Source organism: Procambarus clarkii, chromosome 30, assembly GCF_040958095.1.
Source record: "Procambarus clarkii isolate CNS0578487 chromosome 30, FALCON_Pclarkii_2.0, whole genome shotgun sequence".
NCBI classification, from domain to species: domain Eukaryota; kingdom Metazoa; phylum Arthropoda; class Malacostraca; order Decapoda; family Cambaridae; genus Procambarus; species Procambarus clarkii.
The window spans coordinates 22,250,328-22,277,268 of record NC_091179.1 but is presented as its reverse complement, the minus strand read 5'-3'; positions in this window follow the sequence as shown (position 1 = coordinate 22,277,268).

Sequence of the window (26,941 nt, the reverse complement as noted above, 5' to 3'; positions counted from 1 at the left end):
GCCTTGCATAGTAGGCTGAAAAGTGCGTTCTGGCTACTAGGTACGACATATATATATATATATATATATATATATATATATATATATATATATATATATATATATATATATATATATATATATATATATGCGAACAAGCCTGAATGGTCCCCAGGACAATATGCAACTGAAAACTCACACCCCAGAAGTGACTCGAACCCATACTCCCAGAAGCAACGCAACTGGTATGTACAAGACGCCTTAATCCACTTGACCATCACGACCGGACAAAATGAGGTGATAGCCGAGGCTATTTGAACCACCCCACCGCCGGCACTCGGATAGTAATCTTGGGCATAGCATTTTACCAAATCACCTCATTCTTTGGGCCACACGTGAGGAACACAAATGCGAACAAGCCTGAATGGTCCCCAGGACAATATGCAACTGAAAACTCACACCCCAGAAGTGACTCGATATTATATTCGATATTCAGTTGCATATTGTCCTGGGGCCCATTCAGGCTTGTTCGCATTTGTGTTCCTCACGTGTGCCCCAAAGAATGAGGTGATTTGGTAAAATGCTATGCCCAAGATTACTATCCGAGTGCCGGCGGTGGGGTGGTTCAAATAGCCTCGGCTATCACCTCATTTTGTCCGGTCGTGATGGTCAAGTGGATTAAGGCGTCTTGTACATACCAGTTGCGTTGCTTCTGGGAGTATGGGTTCGAGTCACTTCTTGGGGGTGTGAGTTTTCAGTTATATATATATATATATATATATATATATATATATATATATATATATATATATATATATATATATATATATATATATATGTCGTACCTAGTAGCCAGAACGACCTTCTCAGCCTACTATGCAAGGCCTGATTTGCCTAATAAGCCAAGTTTTCATGAATTAATGTTTTTTCGACTACCTAACCTGCCTAACGTAACCTAACCTAACTTTTTCGGCTACTTAACCTAACCTAACTTATAAAGATAGGTTAGGTTAGGTTAGGTTCGGTCATATATCTACGTTAATTTTAACTCCAATAAAAAAAAATTGACCTAATACATAATGAAATGGGTAGCTTTATCATTTCATAAGAAAAAAATTAGAGAAAATATATTAATTCAGGAAAACTTGGCTTATTAGGCAACTCGGGCCATGCATAGTAGGCTGAGAAGTGCGTTCTGGCTACTAGGTACGACATATGTTGCACTTAATAGCAACACACACGCTATACTAAATACGTTACATCTGTTGCACTTAATATATATATATATATATATATATATATATATATATATATATATATATATATATATATATATATATATATATATATATATGTCGTACCTAGTAGCCAGAATGCACTTCTCAGCCTACTATGCAAGGCCCGATTTGCCTAATAAGCCAAGTTTTCCTGAATTAATATATTTTCTCTAATTTTTTTCTTATGAAATGATAAAGCTACCCATTTCATTATGTATGAGGTAATTTTTATTTTATTGGAGTTAAAATTAACGTAGATATATGACCGAACCTAACCTAACCTAAACTATCTTTAAAGGTTAGGTTAAATAGCTGAAAAAGTTAAGTTAGGTTAGGTTAGGTAGGTTAGGTAGTCGAAAAATCATTAATTCATGAAAACTTGGCTTATTAGGCAAATCGGGCCTTGCATAGTAGGTTGAGAAGTGCGTTCTGGCTACTAGGTACGACATATATATATATATATATATATATATATATATATATATATATATATATATATATATATATATATATATATATATATATATATATATATATATATATATATATATATATATATATATATATATATATATATAACTGAAAACTCACACCCCAGAAGTGACTCGAACCCATACTCCCAGGAGCCACGCAACTGGTATGTACAAGACGCCTTAATCCACTTGACCATCACGACCGGACATAATGAGGTGATAGCCGAGGCTATTTGAACCACCCCACCGCCGGCACTCGGATAGTAATCTTGGGCAAGAATTTTTTGTAATAGTAATTTTGCCCAAGATTACTATCCGAGTGCCGGCGGTGGGGTGGTTCAAATAGCCTCGGCTATCACCTCATTATATCCGGTCGTGATGGTCAAGTGGATTAAGGCGTCTTGTACATACCAGTTGCGTGGCTCCTGGGAGTATGGGTTCGAGTCACTTCTGGGGTGTCAGTTTTCAGTTGCATATTGTCCTGGGGACCATTCAGGCTTGTTCGCATATATATATATATATATATATATATATATATATATATATATATATATATATATATATATATATATATATATATATATATATATATATATACATTGTGATGATAATCTCTTTCAAGAGAGATTGAGCCTACTCTTCTCTACATGAAGTTACATATTTATACAAGAATAGATGCTACCTTCAAGATATGTCTCCCAGTAGCACAAAACGTTTTGACCAGGAGGCAAAACGTACCCAAGATTCACCCCCCTACTCCACTCCCTCCACGCCGGCTCATCATCAACCAGCCAACTACCCTTTCCAGCCTGCCTGCTCCTGATTGGTGACTCGCCGACTGCACACCTGGTACTGCACCTCAGCGCCCTCTACCTGAGTCGATGTTTGGGCTTGGTTCAGCCATTGAAGTCAGAATATCCTTGTGCTCTCAAGCCGTGAACAACTAACTGATATATGCTGTATTAGGTGGATGTCTCACAGCTAGCGCCAAATTCTCAGCACCTGATTATTTTTCACCTATAAACTTTATTATTATTGTAGAGTAACTTCATCCCTATTATTCATTTATGTTATATTGTTTTTGACTTGTTTATTTGCACTGTACATTGCCAAGGGATTGTCTTTGTTTATAGTTTTGTTTTCTATAATAATTAAAGTTTCATTGTTCATACTTTGTATTTTGCATGTCTTCCCTTTCTTTACCACAGACAAACAGGCAAGCAGTCTATCTTTTTTTTTTTGTAAGTGTGACTAGGCATTGACACCTGCCATTGAAGAACTGCCGAACATCTACACTCCAACACTTTCCCGTCACATTTAATGGGGGCCTGTCCTAGGAGCTTCACTCAGGTACTAGTACCAGAACGACAATTTGTGGTTAGCGTACTTGGCTTTGATACAATTGCTTTTCAATATTTTCATTACTTTTAATATTTATATGGTGCTGTGTGTACTATGCATTCCGAGAGTAGCATATAGTGAGTGTTGGATAACTTTGGATTACGTGGTGACTGTTGGCCGCAGTCATTCTCTTAATTGGTCATCCCTCCCTCCGTGTTATTACTCGTGTTTTCCACCTTTTGTCCCAAGGATATTTCTCAATCTCAGACAGATCATCATTTTGGGTACCCTGGTACTTTGGTTTGTCTTCGGGTCAAAGCACCCTATCTTCTGCAATCCGACCGAAGGAGGATAAAGAGGGCCATAGTTTCTCTAGCACGGACTACGTTGCTGAGTTGGGACCTCAGCAGCAGTTCTCGTCACCAGTTGACACTCGCACCCCTACACGTCGGTCAGAGATGATGATATTTACTTAGGTAGGGAATTAGCTTTCTTTTTTCAGAGCACAAAGCTCGCTAATTCTGTAAGTATCATATTTCATTTAGTGGGAAAACCCTTGCTTCTGTCCTATAGAGACTCGGCAAGGTATGCCTACATTCTTGGACTACCTTTTTCACTTTTGGAACAATTAAATGTTTCATTTGTTTTAGAAACTCAGTTTCATTTATTTAGTAGGATTTTCTTGCCCTTATTCTCTTACATTGAGTACCGGGTAAAAGATTTCCTGCGATTTTGATTGACTAATCATTTACCATTCTAAAATTAACATTTAATTGTTAAATATTAAATTCCACAGGATAGTTACCAGTTGCCACGCTATCCTGTTACTGACACTTACCATATCACAAGTATTCGTGTACATTTATTTGCTATTTATCACCATGTTTCGTCTCCAAGGTTTTCGTAACGATCCAGAAGGTGAAATAGGAACCTTAAGTCGTGCCAAGAGGATCGAATTACAAACTCTTGCACACGAGTATCAACTAGATGTTCCCCATGGAGCCAACAAACATGAATTGTATAATTTAATAATGGATCACCTTTTAGATGAAGGGAAGATTGACTCTGAAACTCATGAAACTTATTCTATTGCAGATAAACATGATCTGGCAACTATAAAACTCAAGCTCGAACTTGCAAAGCTCGAACGGGAGCAACAGAAAGAAGCTCTACAAATGAGGAAAGAAGAAGCTGCAATCAGGAAAGAAGAGCAAGAAAGAGAGGCTGCAATCAGAAAAGAAGAACAAGAACGAGAGGCGGCCCTAAAGGAACGTGAGATGGCCCTATTCAGAGAGCGTGAGCGAGTACAGCTTGAAGCGAAACAACGTCACCTGGAGATACAACGCGAGCATGACAAACAGCAAGCGGAGATGGCTATAACATGTCGTCAACGAGAACTCACGTTGGAAACTACCCACCACACTCAGCGCCAACAAGCTACCGCGAGTCTTCCAGTAAGTTTCAATGTCTCCCATGCAAGTAAGTTAATGCCACCATTCGTTGAGACAGAGATTGATGTCTTTCTCACCACTTTTGAGACCCTAGCTACTAAACTTAGCTGGCCAGCAGATCAATGGTCTACCCTTCTCAGAGTGCATCTCACAGGTAGAGCTGCGGTTACTCTAAGTACCTTAGAGTCTGAGAATGACTACCAGACCCTGAAGCAAGCAGCTTTGGACGCCTACCTTCTCTCCACCGAAAGCTACAGACGAAAATTACGTGACTATCTAAAGACAAGTAACACCACCTTTCTAGAATTTGCCAATACCAAGAAAAGATATTTCATGAAATGGCTGGAAGCAGCACATGACTATATTTTCAGAGCTCATTAACCTCATGCTAGTTGAGGAATTCTTGAGACGTGTTCCCCCTTCCGTCCGATTATATTTAGCAGATAAAGAAGAAACCGACTACATCAAATGTGCGAAATCAGCTGACACCTACAGCCTCATCCACCGGCTTACACCAGAACCACCTTCCAGTAAGAAGTCTTGGTATAGTTATGATAAAGTAGGTACAGATCAAGCAAGCTCTCAATTGTATTGTAAGTATTGCAAACTCTATGGACATACCATAGATAGATGTGGAAAAGCCCAATACAAAGGCAATGAAACAACTAAACCCAAACCGACTCCTCCTAAGTCCGGTAAGCCTGTGATGAATGTTGGTGTTCCAATTAATGATCTTTCTCTCTTCAGCAAACACCTGTATCCTGGAACTGTCTCTACCAACGGTACAGATTCGGAGGGACGTTTCAAATTGAAGATCTTGAGGGACACAGCGGCTCTTCAGTCCATAATATCAGCTGTGCCTAACATCACCTACACCGGGGAAACCGTCCTTATCACTGACCTCACTGCTACCACTCCGTATTCACTCACCAGAGTCCACCTGGATTGTCCTTTTGTGACCGGTGAAGTCCAAGTCGCCATCAGGGAGAAGCCTTTTCCCATGTCTGGAGTGCAACTTCTCCTGGGCAACGACTTGGCAGAAGATCTGCAACCGTCCAACCTGATCGTCATGGACAAACCCCAGGTGTGTAACTCTGTAGTGGACAATCCCATCTTTGAGTATGTTTCAGCAGAGGTCCAAGAAAATGATGAAGTTTCTCCTCCGGTTTTGGTGACCACCCGTGCCCAAGCTGCACGCCCGCAACCAGCTGACTCTACTGCTACCGCTGTCCCTCAAGACCCTCAGAATCTACCACCGAATCTTACCAGTTTGGAGTTCCGTAAGTTACAGAGGGAAGATCAATCGTTAACACCATTATTCTTCCAGGCTGAGACTCAACCTGACAGTATCCTGGGTTCTTTCTAAAGAATCAGTTGCTCTACCGCAGGTACAGACCCAGTAAGCTGAAGGAGGACGACGATTGGGCAAATGTCGAACAACTAGTGAACAACAACACAACAACAGCCTACGGAACAACAACAACAACACCAGCCTACGGACCGATATTTTACACCTGGCCCACGGAGCTCTTTCTCACTATGGTTTTAACAAAACCTACCACGGAATCAGACAAGACTACTACTGGCCAGGTATGGTTAAGGACGTCAAAAAGTACGTGCAACAGTGTCATACATGTTAGATGGCAGATAAACCTAACATCTCTATTCCCCCAGGCCCCATTGACTCCTATCCAGGTGCCTGCAGAACCTTTCCACAGACTCATCATAGACTGTGTTGGTCCTTTACCCCGGACCAGTTCTGGCAACGCCTATATACTAACTATTTTGTGTCCTACCACCAGATTCCCCATAGCAGTTCCAGTAAAGAACATTACGGCTGCTACTGTGGTGAAACAATTAATGAAGATCTTCACCCAGTATGGATTTCCAAGAGAGGTTCAAAGCGACTGTGGCACCAACTTCACCAGTGATCTCTTCAAGAAGACACTGGAGGAGTTCAACATCACACAGGTACTGTCCAGCCCCTATCATCCTGCTTCACAGGGTTCTCTTGAACGTAGTCATCAGACTATTAAAGCACTCCTAAAGAAATTTTGCAATGAAACCTTGAAGGACTGGGATAAACAACTTGACCTCATTATGTGCATTTTCTGAAGTCTCCCCAATGAGTCTCTAGGAGTATCTCCTTATGAGATGCTCTATGGACGTAAGTGCCGTACTCCTCTCAAAGCTTTCAAAGACTCTCTACGTAATGCCACCTTCAGTGACCCTCAGAATGTGCCCCAGTTTCTTCAAAACTTAAAACACATTCTAGAGAAAGTACGTAAATTTGCTAATGACAATCTAATGAAAGCTCAGGAAAGGATGAAGACTAATTTTGACCAACGCAGCAAACTAAGGAAATTTAAACCCGGAGACTTCGTGTTGGCATATTTTCCTATCCCAGGTTCTCCATTGCAAAACAAGTTTTCAGGACCTTACCGCATCAAGGAGTGTAGGAACAATCACAACTACGTTCTTGAGACTCCAGATAGGCGGCGGAAGACCCAGTTGTGCCACGTCAACCTCTTGAAGCAGTATCAAGGTACTTCCCCTACTGTGTTGGTATCATTATCCACCTTTAAAGGTCCATACCTCCACAGTGAGACCTTCCCTGCTTCTCCTCCCGAAAGCACTAACACTGAGTCAGTGCCTTCCAACTCGGAAATCCTTAATGATCTTCATACCTATTTGCAGGACAGTAATAGTGCTCCTCTCATCAGAATCTCCAAGGAACATCAGAAGTTGTTCAGCGATGATCCACAGGAGTGTAATGTGGTTCAGCACGACATCCAGCTACTCCCTGACACCCGGCCGATTCGTCAACCTTTCTACCGAATCAGCCCGAGCAAAAAGGAAGTTATGCGTGCTGAGGTACAGTACCTCCTGGATCATGGGCTGGCCACCCCTTGTGAGTCCCCTTGGGCCTCACCCTGCATCTTGGTGCCCAAACCGCAAGGTAAAGTGAGGTTGTGTACTGATTACCGAAAATTTAATCTTGTGACTATCAAGGATGCTTATCCATTACCTAGAATAGATGACATCCTTGACGCCATTGGTAATGCTCGGTATCTATCAAAGCTAGACTTACTCAAGGGATACTACAAAGTATGTTTGACTGAGCGAGCTAAGGAAATATCTGCCTTTACCACTCCCTTTGGCCTTTACAGATACGAACGCCTTCCACTTGGACTATGTAATGCCCCGGCCACCTTCCAGCGAGCTGTCAACCGCATCATCCAGGGCTTAGATAACACCTACGCCTACTTGGATGACATCGTTGTGGCAACCAACACCTGGAGCGAACATCTGCTCCAGCTGCAACGATTGTTTGCCAAGCTCCTGACAGCCGGCCTCACCATCAACTTGGGCAAGTCCACCTTTGCCAAAGGTAAAGTGCGTTATCTTGGCCATGAGATAGGGAGTGGCAGCATAGCTCCGTTAAACATACATACCCAAGCCATCCAGCATTACCCACAGCCTACCACCAGGAAGCAGCTCCTGCGCTTCCTTGGTCTTGCCTCCAACTACCGTATGTTTGTGAAGAATTTTAGTACGGTGGCGACACCTTTGATCACTCTAACCAGCCCCAAGCAACGGTATAATTGGACCATTCAGCAGACCATTGCTTTTGAACAACTTAAATTCCTGCTCTGTTCTAATCCTATTCTCGCCTCGCCAGATATCACGAAGCCTTTCATCCTCCATGTCGACGCCTGTGGTACCGGCATTGGGGGTGTCCTGATGCAACAACGAGGCGAGGATGTTTTACCTGTTAGCTACTACAGCTGCAAGTTAAAACTACACCAGAAGAATTACAGCACGATCGAAAAGGAGCTACTCTCCATCGTCCTGAACTTGCAGCACTTTGAATCATACCTGCAAGGTGCTCGGTCTACCACCATCTACTCGGACCACAATCCCCTACGTTTCCTGCAGCCAGCCCAATTCAACAATCAACGGATTCTACGAATGGGCTTTATATCTGCAGAATTTCAATCTGGAGATCTTCTACATCAAAGGTTCTGACATCATAGCAGACGCCCTCTCCAGAGTTTATGAAGTAGAGACAGCTCCACCTTCCACTCTACCACATGAAGACGTAACTTCACCCGTAAGTGCAGGCTTCGGGGGAGAGTTGTGACGATAATCTCTTTCAAGAGAGATTGAGCTTGCTCTTCTCTACATGAAGTTACATATTTTATACAAGAATAGATGCTACCATCAAGATACGTCTCCCAGTAGCACAAAACGTTTTGACCAGGAGGCAAAACGTACCCAAGATTCACCCCCCTACTCCACACCGGCTCGTCATCAACCAGCCAACTAACCTTCCCAGCCTGCCTGCTCCTGATTGGTGACTCGCCGACTGCACACCTGCACACTGCACCTCAGCACCCTCTACCTGAGTCGATGTCTGGGCTTGGTCCAGCCATTGAAGTCAGAATATCCTTGTGCTCTCAAGCCGTGAACAACTAACTGATATATGCTGTATCAGGTGTAGAGTAACTTCATCCCTATTATTCATTTATGTTATATTTTTTTAACTTGTTTATTTGCACTGTACATTGCCAAGGGATTGTCTTTGTTCATATTTTTGTTTCCAATATTAATTAAAGTTTCATTGTTCATACTTTGTGTTTTGCGTGTATTCCCTTACTTTACCACAGACAGACAGACAAACAGGCAAGCAGTCTATCATTTTTTTTTTTTGTAAGTGTGACTAGGCATTGACACCTGTCATTGGAGGACTGCCGAACATCTACACTCCAACACTTTCCCGTCACAATATATATATATATATATATATATATATATATATATATATATATATATATATATATATATATATATATATATATATATATATATATATATATATATATATATATATATATATATATATTGGTACGCACCAGACCCCCGAGGAGCTGGACGAGGTCTTCGAACACTGATTGGTATATTGTTATATAAGTGTGTGTTTTCTGTAAACTGTAGCATTGCAATAAAATCAAATAAAAAAAAATAATAGGGGTGGTAGGAGAGGAAAAGATTAAAGTATTCAGTGAGAATCCACAAGGTCTTCTCTGAACACTATTTATTTTCTTCTTCGAGGATGTGGGTCCCTTTAATTAAACCAGTGGTGGTACCCGTAAATAAATATAAATATAAATATATATATATATATATATATATATATATATATATATATATATATATATATATATATATATATATATATATATATATATATATATATATATATATATATATATATATATGTTGTACCTAGTAGCCAGAACGTCGTACTCGGCCTACTATGCAAGGCCCGATTTGCCTAATAAGCCAAATTTTCCTGAATTAATATATTTTCTCTAATTTTTTTCTTATGAAATGATAAAACTACCCATTTCATTATGTATGAGGTCAATTTTTTTTTATTGGAGTTAAAATTGACGTAGATATATGACCGAACCTAACCAACCCTACCTAACCTAACCTAACCTATCTTTATAGGTTAGGCTAGGTTAGGTAGCCAAAAAAAGTTAGGTTAGGTTAGGTTAGGTAGGTTAGGTAGTCGAAAAACAATTAATTCATGAAAACTTGGCTTATTAGGCAAATAGGGCCTTGCATAGTAGGCTGAGAAGGCGTTCTGGCTACTAGGTATGACATATATATATATAAATGTATAGCCCGCTGCCCGGCACAAAGAGAACCACACTTATCGAGACCTAACGACCCTCAGAAGTGCCAGATGGGGTCACCTTGCTACCTTGTTAGGATGGTAAGTAAGTAAGTAATTATCAAAAGAAGGCACCAAACCGGGAAGGCTATGTAGCACCATCAAATACGCAAAATAATCAGAGGGCGCTAAATATCACCAAGGATGCCAATACGAGAACAAAAACGCATAAGGCGAACGATATCAAAAGTATCCGAGTCACCAAGAATTCTATCGAGGGACAGGTGACCGCGAGGGGCGGTCGGAAAGCAAGACACACGCTCGTCCTGGAAGTCAGGACATTCAAGAAGGACATGCACGACCGTAAGAGGGACAATGCAACTAGGACAATAAGGAGCAGGGCGGCGCTCCATCAAGTGACCATGGGTTAAGCGAGTATGGCCAATACGCAACCTCGCCAGAGCTGTTTCCCACCGCCGGTTACGGTGGAAGGAGGACGGCCACGAGGAAACACAACATTTAAGAGTACGTAGCTTGTTACCAGTAACAGACAACCAAGAAGCCTGCCAACGGGTAAGGACTGAGGAATGGATAACCGGGTAAAAGTCGGAATACGGAATGCCTTTACGAGAGATGGGACAAGAGCGGACAGCTTCCTTAGCGGCAGCCTCCGCACGCTCATTTAAAGACACGCCAATATGGCTGGGAACCCAACAAAACTCAACCGACTTAAATTTACTGTGAACGAGAAACAGCCAATGCTGGATCTCGACAACTACTGGATGAACTGGATTAAAGCACCCGAGAGCCATGAGGGCACTACGAGAGTCAACAACAACCACAAAGGAAGACTGACAACGAGAAAGCAGGAGACGAAGAGCATAGAGAATAGCATAAAGTTCCGCTGTAAAGATGCTAGTCTCCGGAGGCAAGCGACACATATAAGTGCGATCAGGAAAAACAACAGAGTAGCCAACACCGTCCGCTGACTTAGACCCATCGGTGAAGACAGAAACGGAGCGGGAGTGAGAAGAAAAGTGCTCGAGGAAAAGGCGTTTTAGAACCGTAGGAGGGGTAAAAGCTTTAGTGATACGAGTCAAGGATGTACAAAACCGCGGAAGAGGGACCCTCCACGGGGGCAAAGAAGGAACAACACGAGGAGAAACATCAGAAATACGAACGGAAAGAGAATCCTGTAGGCGAGATAACCGGACAGAAAGAGGGAGGTGGTGAAGAGGAACAGGAACCGCAGGAGGGGTAAAAGTTAAAGCACGACAGAGGCGAGAGGAAGGATGTTGCAAGGACCGCGCAAGATAGCGAAGACAGTAGCGATCACGGCGGTCCTGGAGAGACAGGAAGCCAGTGTCAACATACAAGCTAAGGATGGGAGTCGAACGAAAGGCACCAGAACTGAGGCGCAACCCAGTATGGTGCAAAGCATCAAGACGGCGAAGAGTAGAAGGAGAAGCAGACGAGTAAGCAGGGCAACCATAATCGAGCTTAGACAGGACGAGAGAGGAATGTAAAGCAAGGAGAGTGCGCCTATCTGCCCCCCAAGAAGTATGGGACAAGACCCGAAGGAGGGTAAGGGCCTTAGACCACTCAACACGGAGGTAAGAGATATGGGGAGACCAAGACAAACGAGTGTCAAGGAATAACCCCAAAAGCTTCGCGGAATCTTTGTATTCAAGGGGATGACCATAAAGTGACAAAGAGGGACGAAGAACAACCCGTTTCCGCGTAAAAGTCATGGCACAAGTCTTAGAAGTAGAGAACTTGAAGCCATGACCTGTGGCCCAAGACGACACGGCATCAATTGCAAGTTGAAGCCGGCGTTGAAGGAGAGGCGAATCATCACCCTGACAACAAAGGGTAAGATCATCGACATAGAGAGCGGAGAAGACACCAGAAGGAAGAGAGGAAAGAAGACCATTGAGGGCAACCAGAAAAAGAGTAGTGCTCAGAACACTACCCTGGGGCACACCTTCGTATTGCTGAAAAGAGGGAGAGAGAGCGGTACCAAGGCGCACCCGAAAGGAACGACGAGAGAGGAAGCTGCGGAGAAAGAGAGGGAGATGACCACGAAGGCCAAAAGAATGAAGTTGAGATAGGATATGATAACGCCAAGTGGTGTCGTAAGCCTTTTCTAGGTCAAAAAGGACGGCAACAACGGAGGTCTTCGCAGCAAAAGCAGTACGAATATAGACCTCCAAGTTCACCAGGACATCTGTCGTGCTGCCGCGCTTGCGGAAACCAAATTGAGAAGGGGAGAGGAGGTGATGGTGTTCCAGGAACCACATCAGACGAACGTTAACCATACGTTCAAAGAGTTTGCAGACACAACTTGTGAGAGCAATAGGGCGAAAGTCCTTAGGGGAAGTACCCAGAGACCCCGGTTTGCGAACAGGGAGGACAACGGCATCGAGCCAGTCCTCAGGGACTGACGACGACTCCCAGATCCGATTATACAGACTCAGTAAATACTGAGACGTGCTCGGAGGGAGATGGCGAAGCATCTCATAATGAATACCATCGGGCAGCGTTGAAGACAGTGTCATGAAAAAGGAGGAGAGCGCGAGAGAGAGGCAGAAGGGAGAGGTCAGAGAGAGTAGCACTGAGGGAAAATAGGGTCCAGTCCGCCTTAGCAAACTGCCACCTAGGGAAAGAGAGGGAAGGGCGAAAAGAGAAAAAGGAAACAAGGATGGGGAAATGATCACTTCCATGGAGGTCATCAAGAACCTGCCACGTGAAATCTAAGTAAAGAGAAGAAGAGCAGAGAGAAAGATCAAGACAAGAAAGTGTGCGAGTCCGGGAGTCCAAATGAGTGGGCTCCCCAGAATTCAGAAGAGACAGGGAAGAAGAGAGGAGAAACGGCTCAAGGAGGCGACCCCGGGTATTCGTCAGAACGTCACCCCAAAGAGAATGACGACAATTGAAGTCACCCAGCAGGAGCACAGGCTCCGGCAAGGAGTCCAGGAGGTGTTTCAAATCAGGAAGAGAGAGCGGGACACTCGGGGGGAGATAAATGGAACAAACTGTGTACCATTTCCCCACAAAGATACGAGCAGCAGAACAATGGAGAGGCGAAGGAAAAAGTAAAGGAACAAAGGGAACATCAGCCCGAATCAAGAGAGCAGAAGAATTAGAAGCCCCAGCAATGGCTGGGGGGGGGGAGAGAAAGGAATAGCCACGAAAACGACCAGGACGAGCACCAAGCATTGGCTCCTGGAGACAGACACAAAGGGGCGAAAACCGCGAAACCAGAAGTTGGAGTTCGAGGAAATTGGCGTAATAACCTCGAACGTTCCATTGAAGAATGGACAACGACGAGAAGAGAAAGGACAAAAACAGAGAACAAGGAAGAAACAAAGGCGAAAGACCAACAGAGCACGTTAAAGAATATCAGGGTCGGGATCAGGGTCAGCAAAGTCAGGGTTAGGGGGCATGGGTAAACTGAGCAAAGACGGAGGGAAGGAAACGGGAGAACAGATCAGAGGTGGGCGGGCAGGGTCCGGAGGAGGAGGAGGAGGAGGAGGAGACAACGGAGAGGAGCAGTCAAGGACAGCAGCAGGAAGAGGGGGAGTAGAAAGAGAGGAGCGCACCCCAGCAAGAGCAGCAACCGAAAGGGAAGCAGGGGCCAAAGAAACCTCCATAGCAGGAACAGGGGGCGCAAGCACTGAAACGGGAGGGGAAGGAGCAACAGAGCCAGAAGGAGGAGCTGAGGAAGAAAGCGAAGCCTTCTTACCCGCCGGGGAAGAGGAAGGAGAGGAGCCAGGCTTACGCTTCTGACTTAAAGAGACCGGTGTCCCAGCAACTACGTACCGGGCAACGGATTCCAGTGTCTCAACAGGAGAAGCCGAACGAGAGCACACACGACGGCCGTTAGGAGAGCGATGGACATCCGCCCGCACCGACAGGCGGCGGGGAGAGCCGATAGATGGAGGAAGAGGATGGGAAGGAGGATCGGAGGGGGACGAGGAAGAAGACACAGAAGACACGACAGACCGGGTAGAAGGAAGGGGAACCCCAAACAGAGGACCAGGAGGAGGATCCTTCGGGAGAGAACCCAAAGGGACAGAGGAGGGGGCAGTGGGCGCATCAGGGTCCAAGGCCCGGAAACGGTTGTGAGTCTGAGGAAGGCGGGAAGGACGAGGAGAGGAAGAGCGCAACACGCGAGCATAAGAGATATTAGCATAAGGCGGGAGCCGGCGAACCTGGCGCCTCGCCTCAGGAAAAGATAAACGCTCCCGGTGCTTCAAGTTGAGGACGGCTGCCTCAAGCTTGTAATGGACACACGCACGGGAGAAGGTAGGATGGGCCTCACCGCAGTTGAGGCAACGAGCCTGGGGAGAAGCGCACTCCGACTTAGAGTGACCTTCGCCACCACACAAAGGACAGAGAGAGACAGTCCCGGAGCAGCGGAGGGCACCATGCCCAAACCTCCAGCACTTGTTGCAGAGCCGAGGAGAAGGAATGTACTCCTGGACAGAGCACCTGGCACCAGCAAGAATGACAGAGGGTGGAAGGGTCCTACCATCAAAGGTAATCTACACAACCCGGAGGGGTTGACGGCGACTACCACGAGGGGGACGAGTAAACGTGTCCACCTGGAGAATAGAATGGCCCTGGGCAGCGAGGATATGTCGAATATCGTCGTGGCAGTCGCGCAGGTCCCGAACACCGGTCGCAACATGGGGCGGGAGCAAAATAGTGCCAACACTGGCATTCAACTGAACGTTCTTCGAGACCTGAACGGGGGTCTCGCCAAGGCAGGATAAGGCAGCCAAGCGGGAAGCAGCATCCTGAGAAGGAGCAGCAACGACACGTGTACCGAGATGAGTGGGGTTGAAAGTATTGGAGGCATCCACGGAATCAATGAGATGTCGATGGAGGGAGAAATCGTCAGGAGGCGCAGAATCAAGAGGGAGGAGATCAAAATATTTGGCCCACGAAGCGGGACCAAACAAGGCTTGATAGGTAGCAGAACTGGAAGGAATCGAGCGAGGGCGGCCGTGACGAGGACGGCGGTGAGAACCCCCAGAGAGAGAGGGGTTAAAAGGCGCAGTAGTTACAACTAGAGAAGGAGCCGCGCCAGGGGACGAGGTAGTCACCACTGGGGGCTTGGGGCTCGACCCAACCACAGAGGAGGGAGGGGAGCCAGAGGAAGGAGTCAGAGAGGCCAAAGGAGGAGCAAGGTCGGGGCCCAATGCAGCGGAGGCTACAGAGCCCGGTCTTCCAATACGGACCGACTCGGGGGCTTGGTCGCCCACCCCACGAGCCTGAGAAGGTAAACCAGAAGAAGCCGAAGCAGGGGTAATCATCTTGACGAAAGAAAGAATTCACTCACGAATGTGCCCCCACACCCACCATGGAGCCACAATTAGAGGCAGGACACCCAACAAGAAGCTATCGCCGATCTTGTCGGGGCCTCCTAGGGGTGCGTCGCGAGTATACGCCCCACAAACGCCACCTTAAGAAACCGACAGTCCGTCGAGATCGGGTTCAGTGACGAAGTGGGGATTGACAATAAAAGGTTCCCCTCGCTCTCGACGTCGGGTACTGCAGTTCTACGGGTGCATGAGTATGCCTCCTCAAGCACCCGGGCGTCAAAATAGAAGAAGTCCAAGGGAAGAACCAGAACGAGCAAAAGGTCGGTAGGAAACAGCAAGCAGATAGGAGAAGAGGGGGGAGAAAAACGAAACAGAAGGAAAAGGAAAAGATGCCCAGCAGAATTGGAGAGGACGACAGCAGGAGCATAAGGCTAGAAAAGGACAGAGGACTGTCCCAAGGAGCATCACACTCCGGCAGCCGCCCACTAAGCCCCCACACGGCGACAACGAGCTGAGCGGGGAGGGGGTGTTAGGATGGTAGAAGGAGCGAGGGAGCCGGTCGGCCGAGCGGAGAAGCACGCTGGACTTATGATCCTGTGGTCCCGGGTTCGATCCCGGGCGCCGGAGAGAAACAATGGGCAAAGTTTCTTTCACCCTATGCCCCTGTTACCAAGCAGTAAAATAGGTACCTGGGTGCTAGTCAGCTGTCACGGGCTGCTTCCTGGAGGTGGAGGCCTGGTCGATAACCAGGCCGCGGGGACACTAAAGCCCCGAAATCATCTCAAGATAACCTCAAGATGGTAAGCAAGTGGTGTCGGACTACACGTGCGCTGTCACACTGGCCAGTACCCACCTCCACTACAGCACACGTGAAAGTGGTGGTGCTGCTTCTTTCAGGGAATCGCAGAAAATTATTAAATACAGAGGTCTAGCACACTGCTACAGCTTTGCTCCGATCGGCTCGGAAACCCTCGGTTCGTGGGGAAAATGTGCATTGAAGTTCCTGAAGGAATTGTGGGACAAATTGATCAGCGCTACAAAAGACCAGAGAGCAAAAAGTTTCTTGTTCCAGCGCCTCAGTATTGCGATTCAGAGGGGAAATGCCTGTTGCGTCTTGGGCACTAGTCCAACTTCAGAGGAATTCGAAGAAGTGTTTGACTTGCAACAATGATCGAACCCGTCTGTGACATTCATCAATGTTTCCTATTGTCGTGTTTTTCCAAGAGATCCATAACCTTTAAGCACCTTTTTGTATTATTATTTTTGTATCAGCCCATGTATATCTTGTAACCATCAAATACATAATGAAGCACAAAAAATAAAAAGGAAGGGGGTGGTAGGAGAAAAGCACACAGAAACTGTATTGGAGGGATCTAAACATTTCCTCTAATGCGTTATGCTTGGTTTCTTCCAGCTAGAGGTATATATATATATATATATATATATATATATATATATATATATATATATATATATATATATATATATATATATATATATATATATATATATATATATATATGTCGTACCTAGTAGCCAGAACGCACTTTTCTGCCTACTATGCATGGCCCGATTTGCCTAATAAGCCAAGTTTTCATGAACTAATTGTTTTTCGACTACCTAACCTGACCTAACCTAACTTTTTCGGCTACCTAACCTAACCTATAAAGATAGGTTAGGTTAGGTAGGGATGGTTAGGTTCGGTCATATATCTACGTTAATTTTAACTCCAATAAAAAAATTGACCTCATACATAATGAAATGGGTACCTTTTTCATTTCATAAGAAAAAAATTAGAGAAAATATATTAATTCAGGAAAACTTGGCTTATTAGGCAAATCGGGGCTTGCATAGTAGGCCGAGAAGTGCGTTCTGGCTACTAGGTACGACATATATATATATATATATATATATATATATATATATATATATATATATATATATATATATATATATATATATCACCGTGGAGCGGGAGCTCCACGGTGACCCGCGGTCATGGAAAACGACTCTCTCAGGAGGAAATACGCGATATTTTGTATGATGACGGTGCTCTGGATGATGACCTGGACTATGATCCAGATAAAGACCTAACTCAGAGATCTGATACGAGTGAGGAAGAGACAGAATTGGAAGATGTGGCGAGTGTGTGGGGTACTCGTGCCTCGCCCGGCCTGCCTCGCCGCCCTGGGTCAACACCGTTATCATCACCACCATCATGTATGTCCCCAGACGCTAGTAGTTTATTCAGTGATAGTACATGTGACGAATCTTTCTCGGGCTTCAGTGACATTGGCTCCGATACGAGTAATGTGGACGACCCGAGTACGAGCAGTGGTGGTGTTACCAGGCGGGGTTTTGCTACCTCAGCAACACGCCGCGGCAGGCGGCAGCGTGCCTCACAGCATGTGGACAACGACAGTGGCCTCTCAACATCATTTATTCGTGGTAGGTCTACAGTACGTAAATCTGCCTCAGCACCTAGCATACCCTCACGCAGCTCCAGCAGAAGCAGCAGACGACGTAGCCGTAGTTTTGGTGCTCGTGGTGGTGTTGGCCGTGGTGTTGGCGCCAACACCAAACCCCCTGGTGTACTTGTGTGGGAGGATTGCACCACATTTGCCCCTCAAATACCAACATTTGATGATAGCGATTTTGGTGTTACACCATTATTCCCATATACTGGTGATGATATGGCAGACATGGAATATTTTCAGGCATATTTTGACAATGTATTCATGACGCATCTTGTGACTGAGACAAACAGGTTCGCTCACAGCCTCATAGACGAAGGCATTTTACCTGCCTCACGGCTCACACGATGGAAGGACACGACAATCGACGAAATGTACGTGTTTCTGGCACTCTGTATGATGATGAAGCACTCTGAGAAAGCTGTCATCCAGGATTATTGGAGCAAAGACAGCCTTGTTCCATCGCCTGTGTTCAACCGGTACATGTCGCGTGATAGGTATCTCTTGATTCTCAGGTGCCTGCATTTCGAGAATAATGCAAATGAGGACAGACACGACAGACTGTGGAAAGTACGGAAGATGTTCAGTGACATGAGAGGGAAGTTCAGGGATTATTTTGTACCTGGACAGAATGTGGTTATTGACGAGTCGCTTGTACTGTTCAAGGGGCGACTGGCATTCTAGCAGTACATTCCATCAAAGCGGCACCGATTTGGACTGAAGTTTTTTGTGCTATGCGACTGTGAGACTGGTATTGTCTTGGACATGATATTATATTCTGGTACAGACGTCGACATACCGGCTCAAGATGAACACGGGTTCTCTGGCAGTGTTGTAAAAACCCTGATGGAACCGTTGCTGAACAAGGGGCATGAACTGTACACCGACAACTATTACACCAGCCCCTTATTGACCAGATACCTCCTTGCCCACAACACCGGCGTATGTGGCACTGTGAAGAGCCACAGGAAGGAAATGCCAGTGTTCGGTATAGCTATAGCCGTGGGTGAGTGCCAGCTGCGCAAGTGTGACAATACGCTGTCAGTGCGGTGGAAGGACAGACGCGAGGTGAATATGCTGAGTACGATTCTTCTTCTTGAGAATAGGTGCAGTTTGCATGAAGGGGTAACCCTCCCGATGACTGCACCAGGACAGATGTAAGGAGACGCGTTGATGGTAAAGAGGAGAAGAAAGTCAAAAGCGGTAGACGTGATGGGCCGTAGAGAGAGGAGTGGCGACGAAAACAGAGGCAAACGTCAGAGGGAGACTCCCCGCACCAGGGGGCGGGGCGTCATGGTCACGGTGGCAGCTGAACCAGGCACAGCGTAGCAGTGTGCGCAAGACGGGAACTAATATTTCTCGGGAAACTTACGGTACGGAAAGCGCAAGCGGTACGCTTCCCAAACCACCCACAGGTCGGCGGGCAGCCGGCCATCAGGCTGTACCCTCGGCTGAGACATCCTATCCGGCACCCTATAAACAAACTCCTTCTTTGACGACACCCAGATGGTCGACGAGCACCACGGGATCGGAAGCACCCGGGCATCCCGATAAGGGCCCAACTCCGGACCCTCACAGGGCACGACCCCAGCAGACGGGACTAGGCAACCTCCAGACCGGGGCAAGGAAGGAGGGGGAACTGCAGGCGCGGCAGCGACCCCACCACAGGGCACAGGAGCCGAGGCTCCCTGGCGCACATCTTTCCGCAACTTCACGACGAGGTCCCGACCATCAGGGACAACCCCCCACTGCGGGGACCCAACAGCAGGAGACGCAGGAGGGGGGGCACAGGGAGCAACGTCGGAGCCCCTCACAGCACTATCATCCTCGGCGGGGGACGCCAGCGGAGCACCATACTCCCCCACCTCCTCCCAAGGCACACCACGAAGGGGGGAGACACTCCGAGCCCGCCGCGAACGCTTCGAGACAGGCCGCACCACACCACGCCCAGCAGGCCCCGCCGCAGGCACAGCCTCCACCGTCATATCAACACAGGCCACACCCGCACCGTCCGAAGAGTCCACAGAGGCCACATCACCCACACTGTCAACATCATCCACGGAAACAGCCTCAGAACACCGACGCGCACGCTTCTGCAAAGGAATGGGAGGAGCAGAACTACAGGAGGCAACACACTCAGGCACGGCAGGCACCTCACCACGCCGAAGCACCCCCTCCAAAACGGCAGAACCCGCGTCCCCGGGAGCCGGTAACACATCCACAGGCGGGGGCGGAACATGAACCTCCACCGGGACACCTGTCACTACACACAGCTCAGGCGACAGCCCGACACCCTCACACACCGGCTGAACAACCCCAGGGGCCACAGCTGGCACTAGACGTGTCGCACAGGCCGGAGAGCTCTCCTCAACAGGCGGAGCAGCAGACACGCAGTCAGGAGCCTCAGGCACAGCACCGACACCGCCCGAACGCAACAGGGGCGGAAAATCCTCAGCACGAAGAACATGCACACGACCAGTCGCTCCCACGTCGCACGCAGCAGCCAGATGACCCTCGTGACCACACCGATAACAGGTGCGCGGTTGACCCCGGTACTGGCAGCGGAGCGTGTATCCCAACACGGACATCGACGACGGTACACTACCCTTCAGCGACATCGTCAGGGTGCGGGAGCCGTCAAGCATACCAACACAGTGCCCGGCAACGACCTTGTTCCAACGAACACTCAACACTGTCCCAAACCGTTCGAAACAGGAGGTTAAAATGTCGTCCTGAAATTCGAAGGGGGCACCATGCACCGTCACAGACGTCAAGGTGACACTTAGATTCACTACCTTAACGGAGACAGCAGTATCAGGGAGAGGGTAAACACGCCCCTCACACCGCTCGAGAAACGCCTGAAAGGCAGCCCGGAGGCGGAACTTGACCACAGCACGGTGGCCCTGAAGCAGCTGGATGCCCACCAGGTCAGACAGCTGCACATGCAGCACGTCCACTAGGGCGACACCAACCAATGGATGGTCCACCGGCACCGTAAACGCCAGACCAGCTGACAGCGTCCTCTGCAATGGAGGGCGAAACGTCCCCATGGCGAAGCAAACGTCACCCCGTCAGTGGCAAACCACCACCAGCAGGGCAAACAAGCGATCACCCAACGTAAACACTAGCCAGTGCGGAGAGACCTCAGGAACGTCCGACCCGGCCCTCAGTCCCTCCACCATCAAAACGAATCGCCTGCAACACCTCAATCATAGGAGCCGAGCAAGAGAGCACATAGAGTAACAATAAAGAAGGAAGAATCGAGTACGATTCACACCGGTGCCATGTTGGACAGTGGGAAAGTCCACTTTCAGACACGCAACACCGTGTATAAGCCAGACTGTGTCATAGACTATAACGTGAACATGCGCCTCGTCGATAAGTGTGACATGATGTTTGGTGGAGTGGAGTGCGTGCGCAAGTCTGTGAAGTGGACTAAAAAGTTCTTCTTCCACCTCATGGATGTTGCAGTGCTCAACTGCTTCAATATGTACTTAGTAAAATCTGGCAGGAGACCGTCTATACGTACATTCAGTGCTGGTGTTGTGTCACAGCTGCTAGTAAAGTATGGCAAGGAGGGTTCTGTTGTACCGCACGGAGTGCAAGCAACAATGCCACATGCAGCTCCAGACAGATTGAGGGGTAATGAGAACTTCGGAGTACATATGCTCGAGTATATGCCAGGCACAGCATCACGGGAGAAGGGTAAACGTGCGTGTATAGTATGCAGGAACACTACCCGCAGAGAACAGAAACGAAGATGTATCAGCACCTGGTGCGTGGAGTGCAAGGTGCCACTCTGCCCCGTTGGCTGTTTCGCAGCATATCACACACTCGCGGAGTACTGAGTGTGTTTATGATGTGTGTATATAGTGTGTGATACTGTACAGTGTGTATATAAAGTGTAAATATAAATTTATTTGGCATGATACATTGGAAATTGTGCAGGATAAGTGAACTTGTTTGCGATGCACGTAACACAGTGTCTACGAACAGTACGGATGTTGTACTGCGATGTTATAGTGTACGTGTTCATTATACATTGGATTGGCACATAAAAACAATGAAAATGTATTGGGAAATGTGTGCAATAAATGAACAAAAATATATTCGCAGCAACTCGCGCGCCCCGCCCCGAGCGCCCCACCGCCTCCGAGAGCTTACGCCACGGGCGCACGGGGAATGATGACGTCATGCCCCAACTTCCGGACCCCATAGCAGCCAAAGTAAGTACAATTTCGAATTTTTTTTTACATACCCATACTCAGGGAAGGGTTTTTGATACTTTAAAAAGAAAAAAGAATTTTTTCCAGAGAATTTATTTCCTGCGCACTGCGAGGGTGTCACATTTGGAGGCAACGCAGTTAGGGGGCTATACATCCTCCTTCGGTCGGATTACAGAAGATAGGGTATATATATCCCGAAGACAAACCAAAGTACCAGGGTACCAGAGAGGTGATCTGCCGTAAATGAGAAATATTCAAGGGACGAGAATAAGCTGGAATACACGAGTAATAACACTGAAAGATGAATAACCAATTAAGAGAGTGACTGCAACCACCAGACACCACGTAATCCACAGTCATCCAACACTCATAAAATGTTACACTCGGAAAGCACAAAATACACAGCACCATAAAATTATTGAAAGTTATGAAATTATTGAAAAAACAACATGTAACAAAGTCAAGTACACTTACCACAAATTGAAATGATTGGTCTAGTACCAGTACCCGAGTAGTTCTTCCATGACAAACCTTATTGTAAAGACAACTCCCGGACAGGCCCCCATTAATGTGACGAGAAATGTAGGTGTTAAGGCAGCCTTCTCTATGGCTGGTGTAAATGCCAATCACATTAAAAAAAAAAAAGAGAAACAAAATGTTGACTGCCTGGCGGTTGTCTCCTGTGGTAAAGTGAAAGGGAAAAACACGCAAAACAAATCTTATAAATAATGAACATTAATTTACTTTAAACAAATATAAACAAAATAAGGATAATCCCTTGGCTTTGTACGGTGCGGATCAAAATATATCCAGACAAAACACAATATAAAATAAAATAATGATTACGTTACTCTACAATAAGCAAGACAAAAATTAGTTAAAGGTGCTGAGAATAGTGGGCTGGCTGAATCCTCTACTAATATACAGGACGTATGCTTAGATAGAAGCGTCAGCTCGAGAGCACAAGAATATTCTGAGGCCAACTGCTCGTGTTAGACTATATATAGACAATGCAGATGGTGAGGGAGTCGCATGAAGAAGCTGATTCACTAATGGGGAGAGTGTTGGTTTGAAGTGGTCGTTTGGTGATTGATGAGGTGGTGCGCCGACAGTGAGAGAGGGGGGTGAGGAGAGTGAGATTAGGGTAGTGTACCCGCTGTAGAGACGTCTGTTATTCCACTTATATACTATTCTTGACTGTGGTATCATGATGTTGCAGAAGTATAGAAGTAATGCGATGTAGGAAGGAGTAGGCTAAATCTCTCTTGAAAGAGATTACTGTCACAATATATATACATATGTCGTACCTAGTAGCCAGAATGCACTTCACGGCCTACTATGCAACGCCCGATTTGCCTAATAGGCCGAGTGATTTTCTTTATTTTCAATAAATTGTTTCCAGTTAGTTTATTTGAATTATTATTACTATATTATATTAGGAACATAAATTATTAACACAGTTGTGTTAGTTTAGGTTAGGTTAAGATAGGTTAGGTTAGGTTAAGTAGGGTTGGTAAGGTTCGGTCATATATCTACATTAGTTTTAACTCAGATATAAATAAATTAACTCATACATTATGAAATTGATAGCTTTATCAGTCCATAAGAAATATATATATATATATATATATATATATATATATATATATATATATATATATATATATATATATATATATATATATATATATACATATATATATATATATATATATATATATATATATATATATATATATATATATATATATATATATATATATATATATATATATATATAGGGGGGGTACCACCACTGGTGCAATTATAGGGACCCACAACCTCAGAGAAGGGAACACAAAGCATTCAGGGAAAAACTTGCCATTTAACTCTGAATACGTAAGAGTGTTCGCTTCTCCTACCACCCTCCTTTTTTTATGGTGTACACTTTATTATGCAAGGTTATACAGTTACATATCTGATTTTATACAAAAAATTAACATTAAGAGGACACAAAAAAAAAAGTTCGCTTCCTAGAGGCTGTAGATTTCCTCGAACTCCTCCGACGCCGGGCATGAACCGAGGATGCAGCGAGCATTCCCCCTCTGGATCGCGACACTGAGGCGCTGAAAGAGAAAACTTGCTGCTCTAGGGTCTCTTGTGGTGTCAATGAGCTTGGAACCAAGATCCTTAAGAAACCTTCTTGCACTCTCTCCCCATGGGCCTAGGGTCTCAGACCCTATTGGAACGAAGTTGTACCGATGATCTAATTGCCTGTACTTGGCTGACTTGTCTCTTTCTCTGCGTGTCGCCGCGGCTCCTGCTGTGCTGGCAGAGAGGTTGATGTATGTGGTTGCCAGGGTGGATACACAAGTATAGTCCCATGCCAACTGTCTGCCACCCTTCCACGGTCGCAGTGTGATTCCTTCTGGTCGGCCGGCAAAGCTAACAGAGTCACGGTTCAGTAGGTTGCGGGGCTTTCTCTCTCTGCTGGACACTGAGCAGAGGCAAGGCTTCTTTTAATGATGTCATTGACTTCGTCGTGTCTAGTGTGCCAACCACCAGATTTTCCACAGTGCAGGCCATGCAGTCCATATTCGTCAGCATCTGCCTCGCCGCAAATACACCTATGAACAGTGTGGATAGGGGCAGCAAGACGGAGAGCGACTGCAATACGGAGCTCTTGCAGATCAAGACGTGTGCCTGTCGCAGACATAGGGACTGCCAAAAGGAAGTCCCCTGCATGGGGAGCCTGCACAGCTGTGAGGCGTGCAGGATCACTGGGGGTTGTTGCTGCCTCCAGCAAAGCTGTGGCTTCTTTGTCTACAATGGGGCTGTCCCAACTGGATTGTTTCTTGGCTTTCGGCATGGCTGGTCTGAGTGCTGGGTCTGCCATGGCACCCCATTTTGTGTCGCATTCCGTGTAGTGGGGGTCCTGTATCCCCGCTACATCACTCAGGGTGTCAGGTAGAATTTCCTTAACCAGGTCATCTGATGCTGAGGAGGAAGACAGGAAGGCTGGGACAGCAATTTGGGTAGCAGTGAGGACATCCAAGCCACCGTGCCTAACAGGAAGAGTGGCTTGTTTCCACTGGCATTCGTTGAGGGAGATGTTAACAACTTTTTCCAACATGGTCTTCAGTAAGAGGTCATACTCTTCAAGCTTTCGGCTGTCGTAAGATGGGGCGCACCTCAGAAAGTAGGTTAGCCTCGGAAGGGATAGGCATTTGGTGAGGAGATAAAAAGCATCGTGGGCATCGATGTCACCTATTCTGTCTCCCATCCTCCTAAGGTCTGCGATTTTCTTGTCAAGGATCTCCTCAATGGCGTTAGACCCGAGGGGGGCTCCAAGGAGGGTGCTGTTCTCGGCCCTAATGACATGGGCTCCAGGCAAGGCAGACCTTATTCTAGCTACGATGTCTGGGTTGGAAGAGACTACTTCACACTTGGAAGGGTTCAGGACAAGACCCAGGCTTACTTCTTGCTCCTTTATTTTCCTGATATCTGCCAAGAGATGGTCTACGGTGCCAGCTATGGTGCCATCATCCAAAAACTAGATGTTGAACTCGCTGGACAAGCTTTCGGTGATTTCTTTTAAGACTAAGCAGAAAAGAAGGGGAGCAAGAGGATCACCTTGCTGAACACCTTCACATGATCTGATTTCATGTTCACCAAAGAGCAGTTTTGACTCACCACTGTAGCACGATAGTATGAACGGGTAGAGGGGCCGGAAATGGCGATGTATGGCACAAAGTACTGCATCTCTTCTGACCATGTTGAAGGCATTCTTAAAGTCCAGTTTGAGCAGGGCCTTTTCATCAGAAATGTTGGTGATGTATGCTCGTGCTGCATGAGCAGCCGCTTCACAGCCTTGGGGGATTCCAAATCCTAGCTGGATTGGTTTCAGCAATTCAGCCGCTTGCTGGCTGACTACCCTCGTAGCAGTCTTGGCAATCAGGCGTCGGAGAGTGTTGCCAACAGCGATTGGCCTGATTCCTTCATCCTTCTTTTTGAGAGCACAGAGGGAGGCACCAAAAAAGAGTGGCCTGATGACCTCAGGCATCTCACCAGCCAGGCACATGTTGACGAACCTTGTGAGTTCCATAAGAAGATCTTGTGCAGCATCACCAACCGCAGGATTTAACATTTGCTTGATGTGTTGAGGTTTTAACCCTGTAAAGCCGCCTGCTGACCCAGGTGGAAAAGAAAGGGCTGCTTTGTAGACCCCAGATTCACCAACGATTAATGGGTCTGAAATGGTGTCGGCTGATGGCGGAACGATGTTGTCGCCTTGAGGGGCTCTGGGTGGGTGCTTGCTTTGCAGGGCCCGTGCTGTGGCTGAGTTTCGAGGAGCAATTTTCTCGTCATTGGTGAGGACTCTAATAGCACTTGCGGTATTTCCCTCTTCAATTTTCTTGGTGATTTGTGCTCTGATTTTGTACGTTTCCGGTATGTTGCTGTTACCATTTCTGCGGTGGATGTGTTTTGCTCGGAGAGGCAGGCAAACTAGGTTGTCCCCCCTTGGGTATTCATTTATCGCCCTAAGGACCGAGGAAGCAAGTGATTTGTCCCTCCTTGGAGGGACAAATCACTTGGGTGAGGTTTTCAGATGAGATTAGGTTAATGGGAGTCTCTTCTCTAACTGTCAATGGCAGCTGGCCATTGCTTCCCTTTGGAAGCTGGTGGGAACCACTGCATCTAACCTCGTTGACAGTGTGAAAGCGGATG